A 22,282-nucleotide genomic window follows, 5' to 3' on the forward strand; every position below is an offset into this window, starting at 1 on the left:
CTTTGAGGCTGCAAGCACCTGAAGCTGTGAGATAGCTGCATGAGATTCTTCTTGCCTAAGGGCTGCACCCTCTCTTGATAACTGTTTCCTGCTGAGTTTCTTTATCACTTGTAAAATGAATGTGGTATATTTAATATCTCTTCCTCCCTTTGGTAGATTAGTATTGCGCACATTGTGTATGGAGTGGGGTTTTTTTCTTTTCTTCGATGTTGCTAACTAATAACAAGCAAAAAGAATAAGTGAAGGGAGGCAAAAGTGTCACAAACAGATGCACAATTTCATTGGAGATTTACAAGCAGCATATTTTAATTATTTCTTGTTTTTTGGAATAATTAATTGCTTTGAAACCCCATCAGGATCTGTCTAATCACTTTCTGTCTTTTGTCCTCATTAATTCTCCGTTTCTAAATATAAGAATGTCTGCCTCGACACCCGTGGTAGGAAGTGACAGCTGGTGTTATTATTCAAAAGTCTATTAAAAAGGTCTCAGGAAAGAATCTGAACTGAACACTCAAGTACAAAAACCCTTTGTGCAAGTTTGGATAAATTATTGCTCATTAACATCTTTATGAGAAATCCAGCAGTCACCAATAAAATTGGGAGATGGCTATGGCTTCAGCCAGCACTGTTTCAAAGAAAGCTTGTCTCAAAAAATACTGTGGAAGAGTATATCCCATTATATTTTCTTTTTCATTCCAGCCCAGAAACCTTTCTCCTGTTCCCACAATGACCAACTATGACAGATATTCTAGATTGGAATTAATACAGTAGCCATGATTTTTCGCATACAGAATCTGTTGAGTTTCTAGAAGGAATCTCACCATTAATTTCACCGTGTGGGCTGTTGGGCTTTCAGGGATGAATTTGCTAGAATCTTCTGGGCCCCAGCAGTCCTAGAAATGTCAGTGGAACAATAGGCCTTTATGCACACTGAGACTTACTATATGTCTAGCAGTGCAATCCTGACTATGTCTCGCAAGACGTAAGTCCTATTTAATTCAATGGGGTTAGGTTTGCAGCCTGAAGCTGTCATCCCAAGCATAAAATACACCAGCTGAGCGGTGGAAGCCCCACTATGTCTGAGGAACATGAGACAGGAAGCCAGGATGAAAGATATACCAGCACAATTGCTGAGAGATGTCTGTGCAAACCAAGTAGTATCCTTGGTTCATTAGATTGTTCAGGGTAGCCCCTGGCACTATGACATGGCCCACTGAATTCCAATAAATTTTCTGGCCATACCAACTGTAATTCTGCTATGGAAGGAACTTCCAATTAGCTCCTGAATTTTACTTGGAGGCAAAATGTCTGATAGAAATGTGGCCTTAAAATATAAAAGGAGTGTCTCCTCTGATTTCAACAGGAGGATGTGGCTGAATGCAGACTGCTGGCCAGTGACTGCACATATTATTACCAGCACAATGAAGTAACTCCATCTGGTCACCTAAACAGGGGTGTATTCCCTGTTTTCTAGTAGCCAGTATCAATGAAGATAGAAACCAGCTTCTTGCAGTGCACATTAGTATTAATTAAAAGGAATGTTCACAGAAGGCATGCAGTTTAAGCTTGAATGGTAATCATTGTAAAATAGTAGGAAGGAACCATCTGCAGTTACTGAATTCTAGATGAAGGCATTTGTAATCCTCCCCTTTGGAATTTATTAGCTTGTGCAGGCACAATAACCACTCTAGGTTAGAAGAAGGTAATGGCAAACCTTTCCCTTGACGCCCATTAAATTCCCACAACTCCAGCCTCAGCACTTTAAGAAAAACAAAGCTCTCATTTCCTGGAAGCCAAATCAGGGCATAGTGTCTTTGCTATTTTCATCAAATTCCAAGTATTTAAAAGTCCTGCCTCTAGTTCTAGCAGCATCTATTTATGATGGGCCAGATCAGATGATACCTTTCTTCCATCTGGCCCATGCTCGGGGAGGGGGGAGTGTGAGTGTACATGCTGCTCTCACCTGTCCCGGTGTCCTGCCTCTGGCATCCCTGGGCTCCCCGGAAGTCTAAAATATTGAAATCCTGTAAAGGTAAAATCCAATGTGCATGGTCCCTCCCCAGATAAAATCCAGTCATCATGAGATTAGTACCTGCATGCACTGAAATTAGGCTGAATAAAAATGGCCTCCCAAAATCTTCCATGATTTTTGTGTGGAGGGGGCTTTCACTGAATATTTTCTGGGGGAGGGCTGGATTCTTCAATGGTTTGAAAAAGAAAAAATCCAGTATGGAACTGAGGAAGTGTAGAAGTGTCGAGACTGGTGTGAAGCAAGCAAGCAAGCAAGACGTTTAAAGGAGGAACATATCACTAGGCCATCTTGTAATGCTTTCCAAAAGCAAGATAAACCTCCAGATGCATCCCTGCAAAACAGTTCACATAAAAAAAAAATCCTTTTGCAAAAGCAGGAGAAAAGTGCACCCCACTTTTGCAGCAGGGTGGTTTCATGAAACTGGGACGGGGGCTTTAGCACAGCACTAGTTTTAACCAACTTCTCAACAAATAGAGCTTACGAGGAATTATGACATGCCTTGCAAAAGCACTTGCTGAATAAATACAGAGTGTCTTCTTAATTGGCTCCTAGCTGAGAGCCTCACTGGAAAGCGGCTGTGATTATTATTATTATTGTTGTTATTATTATTGTTGTTATTATTGTTGTTGTTGTTGTTATTGTTGTTGTTGTTGTTGTTGTTCAGAAACGCGTTTAGCATGCTTCATGGTCCCTGTCTCGTTCATCCTCACAGTTCCCAGCTCATCGCATTTGCTCTTTTTGTCAACATAAAAAGAAAAGGATCCAAGGGGGCTAAGAGTCAGTGCCATGCCCAACTTTCTTTACTAATTAAGCATGTATATTCCACTTTTCCAGAATGTGATTTGTGGCTTATACAAATCAAAATGTAAAACTACATTTACAAAATAAAATTTTAAAAATATCAAAAAATAAGCATAACTAATTGTGAAGAGCATGTGTTTTTGGCACGTGTTTTTAATTTGTTTTTGTTTTTTTAAAATTGTATTTTTAATTTTTTGTGTGTGTTTAAAAATTTGTATATTTGTTTTCTTTGTTTTTAATTGCTGTAAACCGCCCAGAGAGCTTTGGCTATGGGGCGGTATATAAATGTAATAAATAAATAAATAAATAAGAGGAGGCACTGGTTTCTGCCTGTGTCCATGTGCTGCTGAGTCTGGCCCAACTAGAAGTGAACACGGGTGGGGAGCTTCATGCATCACCAGCTGAGGCATGTGCAACTGGGGGAGGCAGAGAAAGGCTCAATGCACAACTGAGAGCTTAGAAGATTTTCCAAATGGTTTTGTTTCTGGTTAGTACACATCCTACGATAACTGTATAGCTCTCATTTCAAAAACTGTTGACTATTTCGGTATTGCAGCTGAAGCCATGCTGTTGCTTGTCACTGTTCCTCATCAAAGTGCTGACTAGCTTGATGTTGTGATGTTTTAGATGTTGCATGCACGCAAGTCATCACTTGATGGTACACTCCATGAAAGTGCATGGGTAAACTCACTCTTTTCTAAATAAATGTGGCTGTGATCTTCATACCATTATATACACTATAACCTTATTAAGCGTACCTTGAAGTAATCAAACTACAGTCCTAAAATTGCTAGCTTTTGGAGTAGCCCCTCATTCTTAATGACATTTCTTCAGTCAACAACCTGAGGCTCTTAGTCCTAGTTCTGCAGTTTGGGTTTTACTGAGATGATAAATCTGTGCTTGGCACATCAGATTGCAGATGGGAGCTCACATAACTGAGGGCTCCTCTGCATGTCGTCTTGTTCAGGCATTACACCTCCTGTGTAGAAGAACAGGCAGCTGAACTGTGCTAAGTACTAGTAGTCATGCTCCTGACATCACATGTGCCAACTAATCCCACTCCTGGTATCCATACATGCAGCACAGATTTTAAAGGGAGGAGGTACACATGAAAGCCTACACACAACCTGGAACCTTGTGCAGTGAGGGTTCCAGGTCCCATGGAAACCTCTCTGCATACCGCTGTACACAAGAAGGTACATCTTTGCATCTTTACTGTACATGCCAATGGGCATGGCTCCTCAGGGCAGCCCCTCTCCCTGCTTCCTTCTTGCTGTATCAAAGGCATGATAATCTCTAATAGTAGAGGCCCCTCACTAAATCCAAGTGGGGCACTGTCCACCTAATCTGCCCAATCGCCCCAAAGCTATAACCCAGTCCCATCTCTGTTCATAATATTCATATTCAATACATTACCTCACAGTTAGAGACACTCTGTTTCTGTCCATCTCCTGTACTGGCCAGTCATCTTTAGAACAGCCAATTACAATCATCCCTGTCTCCGGGGTTAAAAAACATTTTAAAATAATAAATTCCAACAGAAATAGCTTAGGGAGAGCAGGGGACCCCTCCAAAATGCCATTTTTATTTTATTTTCCTTGGAATAAACTCTAGCCAGTCATGAGTCCCTCAGGAATGCACTGAAAGTTCCTTAGCCATAGTGCAAGACTATGAAGAAATCCCCAACCACTCAGAGGCATGCATTTGCAAGCTGCTTGTTGCTCTTCTGTGAGGGTGAGATACTTCCCCCTCCTTTTGCAAGCACCAGGTTCTGGGTTCATCACTGTCATATAAACATTTCAGTGAAATGAGTACCCCAAAAGCATGTTTGGCTGGTATGTGGGGAGAGATCTGGTTTCTTCATAGGCCAAACTGGGCCCTATTTATTGTAGGAGGGAGGGAAGGGAGGGGAGATTCTTGGAGGCAAAACAGCCCCTAAACATGTTTAGCTGGCATTGGGGGTGGCAGGAAGAGAATCTGGTTTATTCATGGGTCAGACTGGGTCGGGCTGCCAGGTCAGAAGCATCCCAAACCCTGAGATTTCAGGGGCGGCCCCTAATGATGTCACATGTCAGCCCCTAGTGATATCATTAAGCATGATACATTAAGATCAACCAGAGTTGCTTGGAGGATACCATTCAAACAAAACAATTATCTGATTGGAAATTAAGATAGAAATATTAGCTAAAAGAGGGTGTTCCCAGGTCCAGCTGAAGTGATAGGATCATTCCTTCTCACCTGCTTAGGAAACCTTGATCGGGAACATTTAATCTCACCTACTTGCTTCAGGCAAGAAGGATTTAAGTGGCTGGAGGGCAGCCAGTCACTAGAAGGCCACTGTAGGAAGAAACGAGCCTAGTATTGTGGAGCTGTTAGATGGGAGCACTCAGGAGTAAAGATGGATGCTTCTGAAGGCTGTAGTTCTAATTACATTTAATAAGGGACTAAGCCCCATAGAACTAAATAGGGCTTAATTCTGAGTAGATATGGCTAGGATTGTACTGTTCGTAGGGATCCTTTGCAAAGATATCTGTATCAAAGCAGGGTTGGCAACCTCTTGCCTGGAATGCCCTGCCCCTGCCTTTTAACATGGCTACTGCAAATGTGTTTAAAAACTTGACCCTTCACTATAGAATCAGATTTGAGAAATAAGTAAGAGTTGAGAAGATTCTCTACTCTTTCCTGCCTACCCTTTGGACTGCTATAAACTGACAGCCAACCCAATTCCAGTGTTTTATTCTTGTTTTTATGGTTATTGGGTTTTAAATGGATTTATTTTTTTGTTGTGAGCTGCCTTGGTTTCCAATCAGCAACTCTATCTCACTGGGTTGTTGAAAAGACTCCATGTATACACACAATGGAGATGTAAAATTATATTTACCTGATATAATAGTTTATTTTCAGAGCCAGAAGGTCATTACAGAACTTAAAAAAACCCAATCAAATCAGTATTAGTTTCCTATCTGAAAGCAGTGACACCTAAGTAAGCCCTGCGGAATTGCTTTCAAAAAAATAAAAGGATTGGAGGAGGAGAGATTTACAACACAATCCTTTGCTATGTTCACTCAAAAGTCCCACTGACGTATAGCAAAATCCTAACCACATCTACTCAAAAGTAAATCCTACTGAATTAAATGGGGTTTACTCCCAAGTTTGTGGGATTAGCATTGCAGCTTTACTCCCAGACAAGTGTGTATAGGATTAAAGCTTCATATGGGAAGGCTTTCAAAACAGGCTTTGAATTAGACAAATTTGAATTAGGCTTTGAATTACCCTTTTCAACAGCACAGGAAAAAATTAAATTTGTTTGACTCCTTATAATTAAAAAAGTATAACAAATTGTAATGGCATCATAAGCTGCCCGTATACTTTTTAAGATTTCTGTTCAAAAATTATTTGAAAGATAAAATGTATAATTTGCTATTTTTGCAAGGAAAAAGCCTTCCTGCATGTACACTTTTCATATAATCATAATAGAAATTGTTTACTGTGCATGCCTATCAAGATCCTGCTGTGATCTTCTATTCTAGACCTCCTGCTCGATTATGGTGCAGTGTGCACACAGAGAGAAAGGCACTCAAGCTACAAACTTACTCAACTTGCGATGTGCAGATAAGCAAGAAAAGGCAGCCATTTTCAGGACTTGCAGTGGGTTCTAGCTATTGGCAGTCAACAAATCCCTTGTCAATCACAACTCTGACTTTACTTATTGGCTAAAAACCTGAAAGAGCTGGGATTTGAGCAGCCACTAGCTCATTTAACAGAAGTTGAGGGGGGGGGAGTTGGTAACCCTAATTGTGAGGGTGGGAGGGAAGAGTAGATCCTTGGTGGCACACTGCCTCCAAAATATTTGGCTGGCATCATGTGGTGGTGGTAGGAGAGAATCTGGCTTCTTCATGGGCTTGACCTGGACTGGATGTAGGAAAGGAAGAGATTTGTGGTGGCAAACTGCCCCAAGAATAGATGGACAGGACTGGATCTTTTTATTTATTTAAAGTATCTGAAAATTTAATATTGGCTTATGCAAGATAGGGTCGCCATAAGTCGTAATTGACTTGAAGGCACATACCAACAGCAAAAATATACAAGATAATTAATTCCCATTAGGGATAAGAGCAAGAACTTATTATAATCATTAAAGCTTAGCAGTATTTTGAATCAGATATTTATTTCCTTTTTGAGCCCAATAAGATATTACAATTTACAAGATTGGTTTTATTTATTTATTTATTTTAAAAAGAAATTCTGGATATCTTTAGCCAATCACTACTATCCATGATACTTTCAGATCAGGGAAGTTATTTCTGCAAACCAGGGAATAAGCCAGGCATAGCTTAAATAAAACATAATATTCCTGAGTGTAATATTTGCTGTTTTCTCCATAGAAGTGATATTGTTCACATATGCTATGGTTAACTGTAATGAGGAGGAGGTATGATTTAGCTGCAATAACTAGCATCATCCTATTCTTTTTACATAGAAGTAAGCTCCACTGTGTTCATTTAAGTGGATATGAAACTGAGCAGGATGTAGTCCAACACTCCAACCCTAACATTTTTATAATTACAGTTGTTCATTTTAAATACATTTTAATTTCAAACTATATTATCAAGTTGCCCAAATGTGTCTTTTCTTTTTTTTCTCTTAATGAGTTCTTTGCATGGTTTGGGGTTGGCATTGGGGAAGAGCAGCATCTTTAACAGCTGGGTGGCAGGCAGAAATGATCATGAACTAAAAGTGTGTTTGGATAAACTTGAACTGAATTATTTTGTTCCTTTTTTAAAATTAACTTTCAAAGCACTGCTGGTTACTAATACAATCCTCTTCAACTTATGCAGATGCAAATAAACTCCATTGTGTTCTGTGGGATTTACTCATGAGAGTGAGCATAGCACTAAAGCTCCGTTAGGTGCTAAGCAAAACTAAAACTACAATGTTTAAATGTCCACTATTTCTTTGCAAAGGAGGAGGATAGGGAAAGAAGCAGAACACCTGAAGGCCACAGAACTTTCTTCCCATCAGAGAAGCAACCATGATAGCCGGGAGCCCTTCTGAACCAAAGTAAGACACTTTATGGTTTTGTTAGATGCTGTTTGTAAAACTGCAATGCTTAAGTGTATGTTTGTAAGAGAGGAGGATGGGGAGAAAACCAGAACTTGCCCATGCCTCCATGACCTCATGGCCATGCCCCCATAGCAGCCCTACCAGGTCCAGTGGGCACCAGCCATCGCTGGCTCTAATCCAAGTTTATTTATTTTTATTTATTTAAAATATGTCTATCCCGCCCTTCTACCCTACAATAGGGCACTCAGGGCAGCTACAATAAAATTGCACACATATATAATAAAATACACAATAAAAACACAAACATTGCAGTAAAATGCATAAAATACAATTAAAATACATAAAATGCATTATGCATACACACACATACAAACATACATACGCATATATATGTGCATGCACATATGAGGGAGCGAGAATAAAAGAACTTAAAAGATAAAAATAAAAGATTAAAAACTTAAAACAGTGTCAGGCTGACACGTCAGTCCCAACCAAAGGCTCTCTGGAACAAAACAGTTTTTACAAGTTTCCAGAAGACCATCAGGGAGGGAGCAAAGTGGGCTTCTTGGGGCAGGGAATTCCGAAGTCTGGGAGCCACAATTGAAAAGGTTCTCTCCCACGTGCCTGACAATCTAACTTCTTTCATTCCAGGCACGCAGAGGAGACCAGAGGTAGATGATCTTAAATGCAGGGTAGGAACATGTGGACGTAAGTGGTCCCTTAAGTATACCGGTCCAAGGCCATTTAGCGCTTTAAGGTCAAAAACAGCACTTTGAATTGGGCCCGGAAACAAATTGGGAGCCAGTGGAGTCGATAAAACACAAGGGTGATATGTTCCCTGCGCCATGCTCCAGTTAACATTCTGGCTGCTGCATTTTGGACCAACTGTAGTTTCTGATTCGTTTTCAAGGGCAGCCCCATGTACGGTGTGTTACAGTAATCAAGCCTTGATGTCACCAATGCATATGTCACTGTGGCCATGTCAGCTGCTTCCAGAAACAGATGCAGCTGGTAGACCATTTTGAGATGGCCAAAAGTACTCCTGGCTACCACAGCCACCTGATATTCCAGCAGCAGGGCAGGATCTAGAAGAACTCCCAAACTGCAGACTTGCTCTTTCAAGGGGAGTGCAACCCCATCCAGAACAGGTTGCAACCCTATCCCTGGGGCAGTTTTCCCCTTGGCCAGCAACACTCCCATCTTGTCTGGATTAAGTTTCAGTTTGTCTGTTCACATCCAGCCCTTCACAGCCTCCAGGCACCGGTTTAGGATGAGCAGTCCCACCTTGCCATCAGATGGAAAGGAGAGATAGAGTTGAGTGTCATCAGCATATTGATGACACTGCACTCCAAATCTCCTGATGACCTCTCCCAGCAGTTTCATATAAATGTTAGAGCATGGGAGACAGAATGGAACCCTGCAGTACCCCGTAGGCCAATGTCCAGGGGGTCAAGCATCAGGTAGGAATGAAGCCAATGTAAAACAGTGCCTCCTAGACCCATCCCAGCAAGACTGCCCAGAAGGATACCATGATTTATGGTATCAAAGGCTGTCGAGAGGTCCAGCAACACCAACAGGGATGTACTCTCCCTGTTTGATGCCTGGCGTAGGTCATCAAGCAGGGTGGCCAGGGCAGTCTCTGTCCCATGACCAGGCCTGAAGGAGACTTATGGATCCTGATTGTTTCCTGAATGCTCTGGGGGATGTTCTCAACATGGCTGGCGCTACTGCCGAAGCTCTGGTCAACCTCTGAAATATGGAGGTGACCCGGGCAGTGGACACTATCACTCCAAAATTTCCCCCACCAGGGAAGGCCCATAATACACCTTGGTTTACTCAAACCTTGGGCCTGATGAAACAGCAGGGACAACGGCTAGAGCGACAATGGAGAAAAGCTCCATCTGTCTTTGACCAAACACTGGTTAGAGCCAGAGCTTGGGAAAGTTACTTTTTTGAACTACAACTCCCATCAGCCCAATCCAGTGGCCATGCTGGCTGGGACTGATGGGAGTTGTAGTTTAAAAAAGTAACTTTTCCAAGCTCTGGTTAGAGCTCATTTTCAAGCCTACCATGTGGCGGTGATGGCAGTCAACAAAGCTTACTTCTCTGCCACCATTGCGTGTGCCCATTGCTGTCCAGTGATGCTTTTTTGGGTGGTCCAGGGCCTTTTGGGCTCTGGCCCGACAGCAGACTCTGAACCATCAGTTGCTTGCTGTGACATGTTTGCGAGGCACTTCACAGATTTAATTGTTCGCATTCGGATTGACCTGGACTCCTCGTTAATTACGGTTGTGCCAGATGTCCCCGTTGTTCCCTCTGGTCATTTTTCCATGGATACTTTTCAGCTTGTAAAGCCTGAGGATGTGGACAGGATCCTGGGAGAAATGAGGGCCACTAGCTGCTCGCTTGATCCTTGCCCATCCTGGCTAATTAAATCCACCAGATTGGGAGTGGCTGATTGGTTGACATATCTGATTAACACCTCACTAAGGGAAGGCTCTATGCCAACATTGTTGAAGGAGGCAGTGATTACACCTTTGTTAAAAAAAAGCCTTCATTAGATCCTGTGGATCATAACTTCTGCCCAGTCTCTAATCTCCCCTTTCTTGGCATGGTGATTGAGAGGCTGGTGGCAGCTCAACTCCAAGTTTTCCTGGATGAATCAGATTATCTAGACCCTTTTCAAGGGGGACTGTTGGGCAGTGGTGTGGACGGTACTCCAACAGAGTCCCAACTCTGTCACCCTGAGCCAATGCCAGGCATACACACTCAAAACCAGAGGAATTAGGGACAGGATACCTGACAGGGGAGATAGATTCTCTACAGACAATTGTGACCCCACCTCCTCATCCCCTGAATCTGCGCTGCTGGAATGCCACAAAACCTGGAGGGCAGAGCTGGGAAAGTCCCATTCCGCCCTGGTCATTTAGCCAGTAATGCACACAATGTTAACGCACTCATCCAGGATTAAGTCCTGTATTAAAGTGATTTTATTAGTCACTGACCTTGCATTCAGAACAGTAAAATCCAGTGAGTTCCCAGCATGACTGCCAGTGTACCGTGGGTTGGGAGGGGGATTGGGAGGGAAACAAGCATGAAGACGTCTTATATTCCTTCCTCTGTGATGGCCAATCAACCTCCCACCGCTGTAATGTCCCCTATCCAGAATTACCTCAGTGCCAGGCTCCCGACTACTCCGGCCCCAATGCATGTTAAAAGAAACCTGACACTGAAAAACTAAAACAGCAAAGGCTATCTGATTATTAATATAATTCCCAAAACAGGAGTCTGGAGCTTCATTTAACCATCCAGTGATATTCCATGAAAGAGTTGATAAATTATTTGGTTAGATGCATTTTTTCATCCTGAATTAGTTGGTATCCTTCCCTGGATAGAGTTCCGAGACATAGTCAAGACCTTTGTAAGGGAGGATGACTGCACTATATTTGCAGTTTCCTTATAGAATAAACCTTGTTGAACAAAGTTAGCTGAAGGAGTACTCAAACGTCCTATTAGCTTATAATCTTTTTAGTATGCCCTTCCTTGGATCGTCTAACTCTTTCTCTAAGAGTATAATTACCTCCATTGATGGACTTAGTCTACTGACATTTGAGATAACTGGTCTTGGGATAGTTGTCGGGAGAAATGCAGAGGAACCAATTTCCTCTTTGGGGAACCAAAGGTTTGGGGAACCTTTGGCCCTTCAGATGTTGCTGAACTACCATCATCCCTGACCATTGGCCATGGGTGCTGGAGATGATGGGAGTTGTAGTTCTGTAACATCTGGAAGACCAAAGGACTCCCACCCTGCTCAAATCCATCAAGTATTTCTTCAGGGCTGGGTCCAGGCATGCCGGGGCCCTTGGGCATCAGCTTACCCTGGGCCGCCACGCATTCACATGCGCACGCACATGCTCCTCATGCCCCCACCTACCTGTCTGCTGTCTTTTACCATTGCCCTTAACGAAGATGGCAGCCGCAGTTTCCCTAAGGGGATGATGCCTCCACCACCATCTTTGTTGATGGCATGTGTGCGTGCTACGTGTGCTCATCTCTACCATCAACTAAGATGGCGGCAGGGGCTTCAGTACTTTAAGGAAACCGCGGCCGCCATCTTCGTTAAGGGCAATGGTAAAAGACAGCAGACAGGTAGGTGGGGGCGTGGGGGGGATGGATCGCAGAAGGGGAGCAGAGGGGCAGCTGACGGGCCCCCTGTAGCTCCAGGGGCCATCGGGCCAGTGCTCCACCTGGCCGCCCTTTAGAACCTTCCATGTAGAAAATCAGATCTTAAGCTGAAGGGTTGAAGAGTAGCTTCTCGTTAACATGTTGATTTTCTATGGGAAGGAATTGTGCTTCTATGGGTGAGTCTTTTACGATGTGGTATATATAGCACAAACATATTTGAGTGAGAACTAAGCCTAAGACTCATCCTGAATTCAGTTACTACCCTTTAAATAGCATTTTGGACCTAGACCTGAGGAAAAAAATGTGATTTATCTCTTTTATTTTATTTCATTATTACAGCCTTTGCACACAAGCTAGAGCAGAATTCCTCTTTGGGATTTTTTAAAAAACTTAACAACTATTTAAAGGCTAGGAAATATAACTGAGGTGAGACGAGAGCAATATAAGAGAGGGTTTTTTATTAAAAAAGGCAAAGAAAGCATAAACTGCATGCACTAGATATTTTTACCTGTTGACTTTGCTGCTAAATCAAAAGTCAACAGTAACAAATCCCACGAGTGCAGTATATGGGACATGGTGATATTTCTTTTGCTCAAGCAGCAGGCCTACTCCTTAATAATGAGAGAATTGTCTTTTTGTAACCTGGGCAAGTCAAGTATTGAAGAAATATATATATATATGAGAGAGAGAGAGAGAGAGAGAGAGAGAGAGAGAGAGTTCCTATTTTTTTAATGTGCTTTACAATAAATTGCCAAGAAATTATGCTAGCTATCATTACCTTGATAGTCATTATAGTTTCTTTGACATTCTGCAAAGAGAAAAATGCTGCAGCTCGCAACAAGGTATGTGAGAGTGTGTGTATGTAAAGAGAAAGAGAGGGAGGAACTTCACGCATAGCTCAGAAAAATGTCAGCCTCTCTCTTTACCTAGCAAGGGAATGCAAGGGAAGATCAAATTGTGATTCCAACTTTCATAATGCTTTTCACTGACATTGTGAGTGAGTGCGTGGACTGAATAAGAATTGGGAACGAACACAGCAATTATATGGTCCAGGATCCGAAAGAAATGTGTGCAATTAGTTTCATGCTCTCAAGGGGTACGTTTTGCTCTCAAACAGTGCCCTCTTCCTAGCCCCACAACCCATTTTTCAAACAGAAGGCTCTTCCAAAAGTAACTGGTGACATATAATGGATGGGGGGGATGTTTTCTTTTTCTATCTAAATAAAAATGTAAGCAAAATGTGTTACACTTAGTAGCGTAGTGATAAATTCAGAACTGCAGGTTCCCTTAATGATAGTCACATGCCCATTTTCCACTTTCTCTCATCTACCTTGCTCTCTGCGCCATCTCTGAATCCACACTCCACTACAATAGACATCCCTAAGAGCCAATCAGCATGAAAGGGAGGCTGTGTGTTAGCTACTGAGAAGAATCTTCTCAGCGGCTGACTCACTTCCTTTCAAGACAAAAGGATAAGGACTTTTCTCAGAGGCTAACATGATTCCCTTTCACACTGATTGGCTCATACATAGGGACCTGGTTGTGACCTGCTCCCCAAAAGGTAAGGGGTCTACAACCCCCCTCAGCACCCCTGGACAACTACACTCCTAGTCACGATGCAATTTGCAGTGCCACAGACAGATGACACTGCAAACTGTAGTGTAAATGCTTCCTCCACACACCTGCATGCCACTCACACAACCTACCACTGCCAGCCTTGTAAAGCAGGCTAGACAGCAGCAGCAGCCTCACCAGGCGTGTGTGCGCCCAGGGCCAGCCCCAGACACGCTGGAGCCCTTGGGCAAAAGCCTGCCCCAGGCCCCAGCACTCCCCTTCCACGACTCACGCACGTGATGCGTGCCATCAGCCAAGATGGCGGCAGAGGCTTCAGCCCCTTAGGAAAACCACAGCCGCCGTCTTTCTTAAGGGCACTGCTGCGTGCGCAACTGCAGAACAAGGTAAGTTAAGGAAGGGAATGGCGAAGCTCTGAAGCTCTCGCCCTGCGATCTGTGGCAGCGATCCTGCTGTGAATCAGGAAAGGGGAGCAGAGGGGCCCCCCGGGGGTTCCTGTAGCCTCAGGGGGCCTCGGGCCAGTGCCCCACCTGGCCGCCCCTTGGAACTGGCCCTGAGGGCGGGCATGGCTGCCCGATGTACTGTGCGGCAGCAGAATTTGTCTATAGGAGGCAGCAGTCCAGGGGCAGTGGCAGCCTGGGTGGGAAGCCGGTCTGCAGGCTAGTGCACTGCGCTGCATGGTGTCACTATTTGTCCAGGCAGGCAGTGGTGGCAGAGGAACAGGCAAGGCAAGCGAGTTGGCAAGAGGAGTGGGGTTGCCTGGGGGTAGTGGAGACAGGTGGGGGTGGCAGGTTGGTGAATAGGGCAACTAGAGCAATTGGGGGTTGGTGAGTGGAGCAAGCAGGGGGGCAGAGGCCCTTTGCAAAGGAAAAATAGTGTTGCATGGACTTCCAGGAGTTCTGGCACTTACCCAGGTTTTGGTTTCCTCAGAATGAAAGTCAGTGGAGATGGTGGTGTCTTTAGGATATATGGTTTATTTACACATATATACAACCTGAGAGTAAGATGGAGGAGTTTCCCATTATTACGTAACAGCCCAACAGATCTTGCTTCCTCATCAGGCAGCCAGAGAAGCAGTTCAAAGCCATGGCTTGGGCTTTAGCCTCTACAGAGCAAGCCTCTCCGTGTGTCTTTTCAGCTTCACCTAGTTTAACACAGAGGAACACACACACTTCCTTGTAGGGGGAGGATCACTCTCTTCAGCCACGGGACTTCCCTAGACTACATCCTTACACAAGCAGATGTCTGCTTCACTGGAACTTGTTCAACCAGTGAAGCAGGTTTCTCTGCTACAACTCCACCTGTACAGATTCCAAATCAGAGGCTGTAAAGGGTACCCAAAGAAATCATCCATCCCAACCCTTTAGTCCTTATATAATATCAGCAGCTACTTTGACATGCCCAAAGTAACTTTTCCCATGCTAATCAATAAATAAAGTTTATGAACTTATTTATGATAAAGAAGTTACACTAACATGGACAAGCACAGAAATTGTCTATGAAGGGCTCATCTTGTACATTGCAGGGACACCCAGGGGACAAAATAAAAGACACACTGCACCCCATGTTGTGCTAGTGGAAGTCTGATGCCCATTGGGTTGGATCCAAAGGAGACAGCTGGACCCAGAAGCATCTTTCCAGTCCTGTTCACAAGAGCATTTCTTCCATGAGCAGAAGGGCATATTTGGATCCAACCCATTGTCAAAAGTAGTGGGCAGATTGTATCCCCACTGCAACATAGCCACCACTTTTTCTTATAGATGTAAATATCCTGCTGTTGACTGCTATGGGAAACTAAAGGGGCACATCCAGGGACACCACTGGGGTACAGAGCAAACCTGATTCCTAACCTTGGTGACCCCAATGACTAGAATAATTGGACAAAGGCATGGCCAAAATGCCTCCCCACATTTGCAGTGCCATTCTCTAGCTGTGAAGGTAGAGGCACTTTTCTACACTTTTTGGAACATGGGCTGGTGACAAAATTTGAAAGGGGAGAGACTTGCATTTGTAAGAAACAGCAGCAGAAACCTCTCTTTTTCTTTCTTTTCTTTTTTTGAAATTACTTTTGCCCCTAAGGGAAGTCTCCCCCCGCCCAAAAAAAGAGAAACTCACACACACAAAAGCAACTGGAAACAAAAGCAAAAAGCATCTGAAGAGGAAGCACTTCTAAATTTTGAATTACTGGTCTCTGAATTTCCCCGAAGGAGGACTGTTAGGGTATGCATTAGATCAATAACCCTGCTTTGTTTTTGTCTATCACATTTTTATTTTTGCTTTTGCCACCAAGGGAAAGTGAAGACAGCACTCCTAACAATATCCAGTTATTTTGCCGCATGATGCCTTGACATAAGGACACTGCATCAGAATGTACCATCATTCCAGGTGCATCATTTGGGGGATGGGAGACGTGGCTACTTCTTACAAATGTAACCGAGGTCACCAGAGAACTTGCCCCCTTTTGTCCCCAATCCACCCATAAGAATGTACTAGAAAAGGTCAATTTAGAATGTTCAGTTTAGCATTAAATAAGATACATTTTGCCCCCTCTCACTTACATTTCACATTGCACCCTGCTTACTTAGTCCCATTGACCTCAATGGAATTGAAATGAGCCAAGCACAACACAAAAATTATCTTAATGCAATCACACACATGATCACCTCAAGGTTGCTTACTTGCAGTGTTTAATCAAGGTGCACATACATGCACATTGGTAATGCAGAGGGAACAAACATGAAAATGAATTGAAAGCTATGGCACGCTGCCCACGCACCTGTTCCAAAAATGACTGTAGAAATTCTAGTTATATCAGAATTAAGCAGCCATAGAAGATGGGACAGATAGAATCTGCAAAGCAATAAAGAAATGTATTGGGGAAAATTCATTCATCCCTAGTTATTAAAAGGAAACATATGTCGGGTTTAGGGGTACCTGCAGAACCTCTTTGGACCACTAGACTGACCCCTGGATACATCACAGATCTGATACCTTACCCACAGTTCTGAAATGCTTTGGAGCAGAAGATCAAGCTTATTTCAGTTCATATTTCTATTAAGAAATAGGCAACCTTAGATGGTCAATGCAGAAAATTCAGTTCATCTGCTTGCAATAATACCAAGGGCAGCCAATTTTATCCTTTTGATTCTATATCAGTTCACATTTCTTCATGCATTTAAGGTCCAATCTGGTGCTCAGTCAATGAGGAATCATAACTTTCATGGGACATGATCTTGCATATTTTTTTAAGTTGCTGTGCACAGAAAGAAAGTCAAATAATTGCAAAACTTTCTGTGCTATCTACAGACTGACCAAAAAATAAGATGAGGTAGCACACCAATTCCCATCAGTAAGGAAACTTGTTCACAAGTTACAATTACAGTTATCCCATGATTATTATGTCCCATGGTGTTACTGGAGGTGTGAATGACAAGCTGAGAGACAATCTTCCCTTTCTGTAGTTTGAAAGAATTGTGGGCTGTCTAATTTTCTTTTTCAAATAAGTTTTTAATGTTAGAGTTGCAGAAAGCAGCTTACAAATGATGACAACTCAAAGCTTCCAGTGATTAGTGTCTTCAGACTTCACTGCCAGTGTCAAAATTATGCTACTTTATTTAATCTTCCTCCTTCTCCTTATCATAATTATCATAAAGGTAGATACTATAGCCCAGGGCTGATTTTCAGCTCTCCTGCAACTATCAATTCATTTGTAGATGGATGTCCACAAATCAATCGCAAATTTGATGGGAGAGATTTCCCATTTCAGCTGGATGGTATGCACAATTGTTACCAAAGCTGAGCCTTCCAATTACCTCAAGTCATTATTTATACTTCTATGGCTTTTAGGATTCAAATAACACGTAAAACAAACACACAAGCACCCTGATCCTAAGCAGAATGCCTGGAGCCAACAGGGCTTCACATACAGAACCTTTTCAAAAAGCTTACAGTTCTACTGATCAGCTGTTTGGTAAGGAACGAAGAGCTAAACATCAGCATTTTAAACTTTCTGAAAGGGTTCCATGGAATCCTAGGGAAACTATGCATGTAGGACCTGTTTGTGTACAGTGTTCCCCATTTAGATGGAGACAATATGCATGGAAGCTTGCTTCCTCATACATAGTGCCCCAAGCTGGACTGGCAGTATGTAAAATAGCAGTTCCCCTGATCACATCTGGCAAGTAAGTATTGCCTCCAAGTAAAGATGGAAGGATCTGGATATTTCAGTTTTCTCATTTTCTCATTTTTCCAAACTTCAGTTCTCCACATTTCTGCACAAATTGGAAAAAAAAGAAATCAGGAAAATTCTTCAGCATTTTAATGCAAATTTCTGATAATTTCTCCTAATTTTTGTATGCAGTTTTGACTAATGTACATTTTTTTGCAAGCAGTTTCCCCAAAAATAATGCATTCTGTATGTTATTTTCACTTATATATCCATTTTATTTCCCCCTAATATATGCATTTTTGTGAATATTGTTTGGCTGGAGAACTTCATCAGAAATTTCGGATGAGTGCAAATTTTGAAGGATAATTGTATTTCAGTTACAGTGAAATCAGTGCAGATTTGATAGATTGGGCTTTAAATGCAAACTGAATCAAATTTCTCCCCTATCCCTACCTCCAAGTGTTCAAGCATGAGTACTCACAGATTTTGTTCCTGATGTTTGTTTTTTCCTTTTTGGCCACAAATGACTAGCACCATTCTGATTATGTGTCTAATCGGAATTAAGTCCCAGTGAGCTTAGTGAGGCTTACTCCAATAAGTGTGTATAGGACTGCATCCTATCAAAGGTAAGGGTGGGCAGCCAGAGTACTAAAACAAACTGTGGGCTAGTAACTTTTGTAAGCTCATTTGCAAGGCTATCCAATTGGGGTCTTAAAGAGAAAATAATAGTTTATGTATTTCATTGCCTTTGTTTATTTTACAATAAGAGAATGTCAGAAAGGTATAAAAAGGGGGATCTATCTGGTCCACTGACAGTATATCATGTCTGTGCTCAGCATAAATGTTCTTTGCTTCCCTTATAGGAGGAAACTGTAATATAGTATCACCAAATTTTAGCTGGTATCAGTAGAGCACAATTTATCTGAAAACCAGCTCAACTTGCATGAAAATGTCAAAGTTCTGTCCCTAAAGTGCAGGCACTTTTCTTACCCATGAGATAACAGCAGTCTAAAAGAATATCTGCACATAAAGGCCTCAGAGGTGACTTGTGAAAGGGCAAAGAAATTCATCAAAATTGGGGGAAAGTGTTTTTTTTCCTTGAGAAAAAAGTGAAATCTTGCATGACAAATTTAGTCTGCTTTATCCAGTATAATTGAACAGGGCTGTTCAAGTGCAATTCAGTCAGCTGAAACAGCATGTGATGTGGGTCACAGAAAAAAGAGAAGGAAGACTGATATAAGTGGTGGGTGTCTGCAGTAAATATGTAGCCATGCACTTCCAAGATGAGCAGGTTCAAAATGATCTGTGTAAACATGTATAGTATCAGGCTGCAAATACCAAAGAAAGTGTAACAGTTGTTAAATATTGCGGTACAATAAATAAATACAATTATGTGCCAACTATGAAATGGTATCAGATATCAGAGGATGTCAAATACAAGGGTTGTATTCAGTGTAGGGCCTTTTCAGTAGTGGCCCCCGAACTGTGGAACAGTCTCCCTGATGAGGTGCACCTGGCGCCGACGCTACTATCTTTTCGGCGCTAGGTGAAAACCTTTTTATACTCTCAGGCATTTTAAAGTGTATTTTAAACAGCATTTCCGTATTTTGGATGTTGTTTGGTTCATTATTGTTTGTTTGTTTGTTTTTTATTATTTATTGTATTTATATATTGTGCTTGTTTTTATCTTTTTGTACACCGCCCAGAGAGCCTTCGGGCTTAGGGCGGTATATAAATTAAACTAAATAAATAAAATAAATAAATAAATAGTGCTGAGTCACTTGGTTTGTCAGCACAAGAATTTTTTCTCGTTCAACAGAACGTTCTCCCCTTCTCCTACCCCTGACACCCCCTAAATCTGTTCTGGAGGTTCCCTACGCAAGGAGAGGAAAGGGGGGAAGTCCCATTGCAGTGGCTCTAATCTTTGCACTAGCACAATCATTTAGTTGAATACCACCCCAAATATCAAATAGTCACCAAGCATTCAAGAAATGTTGAGCATTCAATATAATGTTTAAGATATATAACTATAAAAAATAGAGGATAATTGTGTGGGGGTATTTTTAAGAGCATATATAAATCACTGTGATGATTGCAGTGATCTGGGTGGTATATAAGGGACAAAGCAGTCCTTCAGTTAACCTGGTCCTAGGCTGTTTAGGACTTTATACATTTTTTTATTTTATTTTAATTTTATTACATTTCTAGACCGCCCTATAGCAATAAGCTCCCAGGGTGGTGAACAGAAATACCTTGAACTTAGCTCAGTAATGTACAGTAGGGCTCCACTCATATGGCAGGTTACGTTCTGGACCCCCACCAAAAAGCAAAAATCGCTGAAAAGCAGAACTCATTGAATAGAATGGTGCACAACACCCAAAAACTGCCATAAAAGCAGAACAATCTTTAGTCTAATTGTGTCTAATTGAGACCGCCGCATTAGCGAAGTACAGTAAAGTGACGTGCCCTACAGGTACAGGGCCCTACTGTACATGCAAGCCAATGGAAAGTTTTCATCACCAGTGTAGTATGCTGATACAGAGTGGCTCCAGCCAAAAGCCAGGTCACAGCATTCTGCTTAGATGCAATTTCTGGACCAACCTCAAAGGCATCCCTGCACAGAGCTACTGCATGTTACATGGTGTAGATAAGAGCAGGAGGTGTAACAAGAATTATAGCAGGGGTGATCTATCCTCCAATTTCTCAAATGTTGAAAGAAACTTCCATTTTTTCTGCCTCATCATCAGGCAGTTGAGGATTTTGATGGATGCAAAGTTTAGCTTACTGTAGTGCTGTAAAGGGTGGTAGTAGTTTGTGCGTGTTTTCTTAGGAAGGTTGCAGAGTGCAGATTTGCTGCACTGGTGAGATGATTTGTAAAATGAAAGAAAGGGCATTCACAAGCACCTTTCAAAAGTAAAGTAGGCACAACAAAAGCCACACTCATGAGGATTTCACTTTTCTCTTGCCTTTGATTATTTTCAAATGCAGTTTCTTTTCTCATTGACGGAGAATTGCTAACGAAAATGGGATAAAATTTTGGCACAGCACTAAGTGCTGTCCCTATGACTGATAGAAGAAGAAGAAAAACCTTCACGGTCTCAATGCTGGCAGTGTCTTCACTTTCCATGCTTTTCAAGAGTTCATAGGTAAAGAGAAGTCACTCCCACCTGCTACATCATCCTGGTTGCGAGGCGAGTTTTCTCCCCTTGGGGATGGAGACAGGGTAGCAAGCAACGGAGGGGGAAATTCTTTGAGAATTCAGATAAAGTGCCTCCCAGGGCTGAAACCTATTTTAGGGCAAGCTTGCCTATCTCTAGATAAGAATAACCATAAAGAAAACCTTGTTAACGAATCAAAGAAGTCTAGTATAGATGGTTAGAAGTCTTAGTGGCAGGCAGGCAAAAGCATGAAAACTCTCCAAACAGCTTTGCAGCAACTCTGTTTTCGTTGATATACAGCTGTCATATTTGCCAGTTACAAAACAAGGACAACAAGAAATATGCATGCATACATTTGGGTGACATTGAAAGCTTAATTCCTAATTAGTTGTAAAATGGCAGGAAGAAAGAAGGAAAAATACAGCCAAGAATAATGAAGCTGTTCCTGTACCCCGGGCAAAGACTTACAGCATGATGTACATAGATACAGCAACAAGAAACAGGAGCAGCCTTATATAGAGCCACTCCTTTTGGCAATCCATTCCAGTTTTGTCTGCTGTCATAGGCAGCATATCTCCAAGACCGTTGCATCATTGGCCTCTTAATTTACCAGAGGCACAAATTAGAGTGAGAGGTCTATAATTTCCTGGATCTCCCTGGATCCCAAAAAATATTACATTGGTTAAGGTGTTGGATTCCCTTGGGAGACCAGGGTTTGAATCCCCACATAGCCATGGGTGACCTTGGGCCAGTCACTGCCTCTCAGCCTCATGAAAATCCTATTCATAGGGTCACCATAAGTCGGAATCGACTTGAAGGCAGTACATTTATATTTATATCCCATGAGTCCAGACCCAGCAATGAAGGAATGAGTCATGGCTTAGTTTGGTATGAACAACCACAACTTTATTTATTCTTAAGGGATATGCAACTTTTTGCATAATATATATAACTCACTAGGATCTACAATGTGGCTACTAATCTTAGGTTAAGGATGGGGAACCTGTGGTTGCTGGACTCCAGTTCCCATCAGCTTCAGCTAGCATAGCCAATGGTGAGGGACAATGCGAGCAATAGTCCCACACTATCTGGAAGGCTTGGCCCTAGGCCTAGCCTCCTGGTTTGGATCCTCCAGAACAGCTAAATCTTCCTGCTCATAGCTCCTGACATACACCTCCAACAACATGCTGGAAGAGACCTGTACATATTTACTACCTCTCAGCCAATTAGCTTTGGGTGAGAAAGCCAGGCTGATGCCCAACAAGTTTCCCATCTCTGTTGCCCTTGAGGCTTCAGGGACAA

Source organism: Rhineura floridana, chromosome 6 (genome assembly GCF_030035675.1).
Source record: "Rhineura floridana isolate rRhiFlo1 chromosome 6, rRhiFlo1.hap2, whole genome shotgun sequence".
Lineage (NCBI taxonomy): Eukaryota > Metazoa > Chordata > Lepidosauria > Squamata > Rhineuridae > Rhineura > Rhineura floridana.